Genomic DNA, 7,781 nt, shown 5'->3' with positions numbered 1-7,781 from the left:
AGTGACCAATGGTGAATGTATTTTCTTTGCTTGGTTTTGTGGTTTCCTTCCAGGTAATCGTCCATTTAGAACACAGGGAAGGTGGTAGAGTCTGAATTTATGTGTCCTAGTAGAACAGTCAGCCTCATGTCATTGATACGCACGATGTCTTCTGTGAAAGTATTGGCACATTTCTGACTTGGTGCATTTTCTGACTTGGAGAAGAATATGGTAAAGCTCTGGGAGTGGAAAGGGGAACAAGCACCCTTGGAGTATTTGAAAGTCCCACTCAAGAATTAGTTCTGAGGCACAGGTGGGCCTCTAAGAGGAAAAAAAGAGTAAAAAGCATGTTTATGGATCAAAGACCCTTTCTGGCTAAAAGGAGCACGGCGCTTACAGTGCACCTGTATTTGAAATGAACACGTGAGGAGAAAGTCGTATGCCGTATAGTACTGGCCTTGCTAGAAGTGATTGTGCCGTGTATATGCCGAGGTGCTCATAAAGCTAAGTGTAATACACGTAGGGATGCCTCTGCCATGGTGCAAGTGTCCCTTCACAGCATCTCAGACAGGGGCAGGTTCAGCAGGCACATCCTCCCGTCTCGGTGCAGGGCTTTCTGCAACCTGCAATGGGGTGTTTCAGCTCTTTACTTTCCTCTTTGAATTCTCTCTCTTCAACCAGCGTCTCTCATCAGTAATTACTCCTAGAGCTGCCTTCCCACCAACAGCTGTCCCATCTCTTGTCTGGTGTTAGCCTCATCCTGCTTTCAAGCAGAAGCTTACAGGAGCTGAATACCCGCCATGCACTTGAGACTTCAGGCAAATTCACTCTCTGTGTGTTTGCTTTCTACCTGTTGTTGTCTCTTTTGTACATTAGGCTGCCTTTGGACCAGTGGATCATTCTTCTTCTCTTGTTGTACAGCACCCAGTAAAGGCTGCTTTTATCCTGGTGGAAGCCTCTTTTTTACAGAAGGCCAAATACAGACATTTACTCCTAAGAATAAGATAACATTTCTCTGTATGGGGAATGCTAATGCTTTGTTGTTTGGAAATGCACATACAGCTTCAGTCTACAGTCATATTATACACAGTTACTCTCTGATGGTATTTCTAATTTGTATTAATGCTTTATTATTTTTTTTAAATCAATGAGGCCTTGTGTATGTACGCCTGTCTACCTGAACCACACAAAGTGTAGTTCATATCTGGTATACAATGTGTGTGTGCAGTTGTGCATCTAGTGTTCACATGGATTACTGTATATTTCACTGTAGCCAGCAGCTGGATTATTAAGGACAACCACTGGACAATTAAAAAGCATTCAGAAGGACATAGCCACAGCACAATCATCAAGATATGCCAAAATAAATTAGCATCATGCAAAGTTAGGCAATGTTTAATTCATAGACTGTGCCTATATTTAGCCATCTTATTATTTGCAATATAATCCATTCATTTATTGAAGGTTAATGCCAAGTTTTTCTCCTGGGTATTTGGTAGATGTGTCACGGGAGCACAGCCCTTTTGATTTCCATCTACTAAATGGACTAAATTTGCTACAAAAATATATATGCTTGTAGGTGGGTGTGCACATGCAAGCCTGCCTGATGTAAGCACACTCAACAAAAATAGGGAGAATTTCCTAACCATCATTGAGACACCTTCTGTCATCCCATTTTTCCTGGGAAAGACCACAGACGCAAAGGAAATATTAATAGCGGTTTATGAAAGAACAGTGTCACTGCCTTCATAAAGAAAGTGCTGTTGATATTTTGCAAATGTACACATAAAGGATAACGACCGAAGAGAAGGCATATCACCATTCACTTTTGAGGCACTACATGAGACAGTTGAGGAAAGTCTCACAGGGCACGATAGAAAGAAATCCTTTGAAAATGATATGAAATGTAAGAAGAGGACTGAGGAACAGAAGAAGACGCATCAAAACGGCGGAATTTGAGTGGAGACATTAAAAGGTGAATGTCCTGAGACCATATCTAGGAAATGATGTTTGTTCTGGTGCTGATGTGATCAAAAATAGAGCTGGCCTAATTGAATGGAGAGTATGAATAGCCTAACCAGGTTGAATGGGGTAAATTAAACTGTTCTTCTGCAGAGAAGCTGGACTGGATTATGTAGACATTTAATATCTTTTTGACAGGGTTTTGAAGGAATGTGATTTGGAATTAGTGACAAGATTTTGAAGGAGGAATACTTTTATATAGATCACACTGTCTAGGGATATGCCCAGTGCCAATCATTTTGATAGCTAAGCACAAGAGAGCTTGATTTTCAAAGGTGCTGAACACACACACAGATCTTGTTCACTTCACAGGGAATTATTTTTCTCTTGGTCGTTGACAGTTGAAAATCAGGTCCTAGGTTTTTTGACCGTTAAGGAACTACAATGTAAATGCGGAAGGACTAATTATAAAATCATATACATGGAGAGAAACACTTAAGTCTTTTTGGATACAAGATGAGATCTTTTAATCAGAATATGAAGCTCAACATTGTAGAATTATCATGGTAGCTGCACAGCTTAAACATGCAGAAGAGGAAAGGCACATCTGTAAAGCTGGCAAGGCAGTGTAGGTCTGACCAAAAATCTGTATTTCTGCATAGTCTGCCAGCATTAGGGGAGGTCTCAGAAGCAGGGGCTTCACTGTGGAGTCTGTACCCACCTCTCTGGCATATCTGATTTCTACATCTCTCTCTTATCTGTTGGCCATATCCTCTATCCTGCCTAATCTTACTGGTACCAGTTAGGTTCCCAGCTCCTAGGTTGTTCTTTGTGGTCTTTCCTCAAGATATCAGAGAGCGCCTTGTGGTAGGTGCCCTTACTGACAGAGTTAAGGAATCTCTCAGTGATCATAGCAGCAGGGGGTATCTCCTGCACATAGTAATCCTTCTCCATGGCCACTCCATTTCCCTGGTGATGCCCTTCTGCAAGGCAAAATTTCTGTGGCAGACAGAAGTGTGCAGAGCCCAGCGGGAGAGGAGCAAGGTTTGGAAGAAAAGTATCTGCTTCTAGGCCAGGCTAGAAAATAAGGTGTGGGGTTTGGTACACAAAACTTCCTTCCAGTCTGGAGCACAAGTGTGAGCAAGCTAAGTAAAAGCTGGGAACAGTCTCTCCAAGTTGGACTTAACTGTGCTGGTCAGTTGGGAAACTGGGGAGAAAAGAGTGACTGGTACCTCTGGAGTGGGCAAAACAGTCATTTGGTTTCCTTGGTTGGAAAGAAATGCAGGAGGGCTGGCAGACAGACAGTTGCTGCAGCTGGGTCAGTAAGGACTGGGCATTCATTACCTTACACCAGCCGTCAACAGCTACCCAGTGAATCTCTGATTGCCAGTATCCACTCCTATCTGGGTCATATTACCCACTACAAGCACTTCCCCTCCACTTCTCAAAACTACATGTTAATACATACACATCAGTAGCATGTATTTGTTCACTCCTAGGCTTGCAAATCAGCATGACTTTAGCTTTTTCATGAGGTTTTGACAACCAGGAACACCCGTGCCTTCCCTTTCAGTGTATGTTGTTGTGTGAAGTGAGTGAAGTTCTTTACTGTCAGTCTGAGAAGGTTCAAGGTGTTGCACCTGTGGTTGGCTTCACTGTTAAGAGAGAAAAGGATGGATAGACTTCCATGGAAGCTATCACTCTCAGATCATATTTGGTTCTTATGTTCTTCTTGAGTCAAGCAAACAATACTGACAAAGTGCTTTCTCCACAAACTCTTGGTGGCTGCCTCATAACAGAGATTATCAGCCATGGGTGCCATATTGTCAGACTGCCAAAGGTGGTCTCTACAGATTGCAGGAGGAACAAGTCAAACCCCACGTATACTTAAATTCTTATACAACCAACTACATAAATGTGCAAAATGGGTAAATTAAAAATAATAAATGAGCTCAAATGCACTTGTGGCTGTTTATAATTGTAAACCACTGTGGCAACACTGTGAAGTACAGTCCAAGGACACTTGCTTTTTTTTGCAGAAAGGCCAAGTGAAGGCATCCAGCTGAGGGTAACAAACACTGGGGGTCTGCCTGGAAACACTGAAGGGTGCCTGTGGCCTCTTCTAGTGGGTACTTAAGAAGGTACAAGTGGAGTTGTATTCTACTCTTAGCTCTGCTATGTAACCTTATTAAGTCACTTCACTTCTATGCTTCTCTTTCCGTTGCCACTTTCTTATGTCTTTTTTGGTTTTATTGCTAGTCCTTTGCATGAGAGACCATCTCTTACCTTGAGTTTGCACAATACCTAGGAGAACTTAACCCCACTTTCAGCTTCCTGTGTTACTGAATGTAATAGTCATGCCTAGAAACTTTAATGTCAAGGAATTTCTAAAGGTTGGAGAAAATACAGCTTTTCTGACTGAGAGTGGAATCATCATTAAAACTCAGAAAGGCAAAACAAGTTTTGGGTACTTGGCTGCCCATATTTTCAAATAAACTTAAATTCAGAAAAAATCATAGACTTCCTTTAACTCTGCTGATTTTTTTAAAGCTGGAATGCAAAGGATCGTGTTTCTACCAATTACACTGGTGCAATCCACATTTATTTCCCCTCTCCTAATTTTACTTGTTATGACTTTGTAGCTTGCAAGGCATTTATCCTTGTGCTTGGTACTTGGGTATAGGCAAAGCTGCAATTCCCTCTGCCTTAGGATTTACTTGCTAAGAGGTAGGTCTGTGTCCATCCACCATGACACAAAGCCTGACCCAGTGTGTTTAAAGCAAATAGACAAGGCAAGTACTTCTGGGCCACATTCTGGAAAGTACTTAGAGCTTTCTGTGGACTAATGACTTGCCCTGCTGTCACGGGTTATGTTTTTTTGAAGTAGCTGCTGGGTTTTGGTTGGCCCCAGGTAGAGAACCTGAAAAAAATGTCCCTTTGAGAAACAAATAATTTTCCTAGGCTTCACCTTATCCCACATTAAGGTGGGCTGCATATTACCTACTTCAGAGCAGGGGTACGGTAATTAGGAAAATAGATTTCAGTCTGATGGCTGCTGCAGGTGGAGGGAGGGAATAACGGAGTGAAGGTGGGTACCATGTTCCCTTTAACAGATTACAGCACAGAGAAAAAAAGCATACCAATAGCTGTAAGGCAGGATACATTTCTAGCAGGATTTAAATCCTAAATGAATGAATTCTAATGAAATATTACTCCTTTCCTATTAATTAACAGAATGTTTCACAGCACCCTCTAGAGAGCCCAGCCAGAACACTGTTGTGCTATACAGGGTTTGTGTAGTTCTCTGCTCTCCCCATTATGTCTGTTTTGTAGGGACAAGGGCTTTTTGATATTTAGACATCAAAGTGCTTGGAAACAGCTGAAATTAGTTGTTACCTTGCTAAACCAGCTGGTTCTGAGGAGAGTGGTGCCCAGTCTTAACTTAGAGTCATCTTGCTTTTTCTGGTTTGTCTGCAAGTTACTTTAATGTTTAACTTACTTGATTTAATGCTCACAAGAAAAAGAGAGTTGGAAAAAATCTGGTAGGAGAGGACTGAGGAACTGAGGAAAGGAATGATTCAGGAATGTTAGCAAATAACAGAAGGCTGCCTCTTCTCTCAAAACACTTCACTGCAGCAAGGAGAAATACTAAGAAAAGTATTTTAATTTCTACTTGGTTTTGCATGGCTGAGAGCCTGGATATTTAACTTCATGTAGGGAAAAAAGGCCGTGGCGTGTGTGCAAGTATCAGCCACAATGTAGCTGAGCAGCAGTAAAGCTAGTGCATGAATTAAAGTAAAGAACATATAAAAGGAAATAAAAGGATCTGCCTAGAGATCAAATGTGGCATTTGTACAGAACCTTATTCAAAATGGATACGAATGCATCAGTTCCTCAGAATTATAGGTGAATCAAAGGAAAATTACATCCAGGAAGATAAAGCAACCGACCAGCAGCCTTACCATGTGAGAGGCAGAGATGCAACTTTGAAGCTTCCCGTATGGCTTGCCAAAGAGCCAGATGTTGCAGGTGGAACAATGTCCTTTCTGGCTTAGCATCTGGTTCCTGTCGTTCTGATCCGTAGAAAAAGGAGATGCGGAAGGATGTGGTAAAAATCATTTTATAACTTCATTTAAGAAAAGAGTCTTTTCTGTTGCTTTTGTAATACATCATATTTGAAATGAGCATTTTTCTTCAGAGGTGGAGGCTATCACAGACAAATGTATATGGGATTTCCACTTTTCACTGCATTGTGCCATCCTGGAACCTGTTAATTCATTTGGAGCTTGAACAGCTGATTTCTTGACCAGTAAGAGATTATGTAGCCCCAAAGGGTAACATAACCCAGAAAAATCATCCTTCTTCACATTTGAGGGGAAGTAGTAACTGTCAGAGCAAGGATTTGGGATTTATAGCCCCTTGGTTCCATCCTTGGCCCTGTCACCCTCATAGGCATTTCACAGCCTGAGTGTACTCCAGGTTATCCTCACCTATTAGGGATATAACAGTGATTAGCTCTCTTATAAATGTGGATAAAATAATACCAATCTGTAAAAGGTCTTAAGATTTTTTTTTGTTAGGTATGAAAGCAGTTCAGATTCTGGCCTCCCACAGTCTTGGTAATTCCTATCTAGTCTTTACTGGTTTTTCAGTTTTCCTTGAACGAGATGTATCATCCAGATATATCAGAATAGAAAACCAACAATATCAGTTGTTCTTCCTTCCTTCCTCTCTCTTCCTTTCTGTCTGTCTCCGACAGGAAGAAAGATGCAGGTGCTATTGTACTAGGGTACCATAAATCCTACTTTGAAGACTTGATTACAATAATTCTCCTTCAATTTACTGCCTTTATGATGAAATCTCATTGTTATTAAGTTACTGCGGTTGTGCGCTTATTTATATTGATCAGTTAATCTGTGTTTTTCTCTTACCTTGAGTACTTTTCACTACCAATGCTGAGTTTGCAGCATGTGAGAGTGGTAATATTGCTGCAAAAAACAAAGACCTGTAGATTTAGGATGTAATGTCAGATTCACCAAGAGGATGTTGCTAAGCAGATCACAAGGCAAATGACAGGAAATATGAGTACAAATGAGTTGATCACTCTGCCAGAATCCAATTTTATGCGGCTGCTGGATCCTTGTGATAGTTTTTCCATGAAGGAAAGCAGGTACATTTCTTGTCCTTTTCATGATTCACCATACATCAGGCCAACAACAAAGTCTCTGTTTGAGGTCAGTTTTATTATTTTAAATCCAAAACCATTTTGTATTACTCCCAAAGTTGTAAAAAATACTATTGCTTCACCTACCCCCCATGACCACTGGAAAGGGGCTCATGAAACTCCATACATGCAGCCCTGTAGGCAGTGTCACATAAAATATGATATGACATGGTAACATAACAGACACTGACAGGTTATCCAAGTGCTTCCAGCAAGTAGGCAAGTATCTTAGTACCACTGGCACATCATTATAGAAATTAGCAGTGAGCTATTGTCTACTGTAGGTTTCAGAAGGTGCCTGTGGGGAGAGGAGTGGGGTTTCTGAGAGGAGTCAGTTTGTGGGAGCAGATCCCACTGCAACTGGGCCACCAAAAAGACATTAGCAATCAATTAATGCATAACAGTGAGAAAGCTGGTGACTGGGAGAATACACAGCAATGCTTGCAGAAAACCTTGAAAGGATTTCCTCTTGTTATTTCCACATCATGATCACCAGAGCCAGACTCACGTTCTATGAGAAGTACTGCTGAATGCTTGTTATCTGAAAGCAATTATTGCAGTTTATATCTGACCTTCTGGCCCTCACAGTTAAAAACAGGTGATGTCCAAGGCTTCT

The sequence above is a fragment of the Falco naumanni genome, chromosome 12 (assembly GCF_017639655.2).
Source record: "Falco naumanni isolate bFalNau1 chromosome 12, bFalNau1.pat, whole genome shotgun sequence".
Lineage (NCBI taxonomy): Eukaryota > Metazoa > Chordata > Aves > Falconiformes > Falconidae > Falco > Falco naumanni.
The sequence above is the reverse complement of the archived record's forward strand: the minus strand, read 5'-3'. Positions refer to the sequence as shown.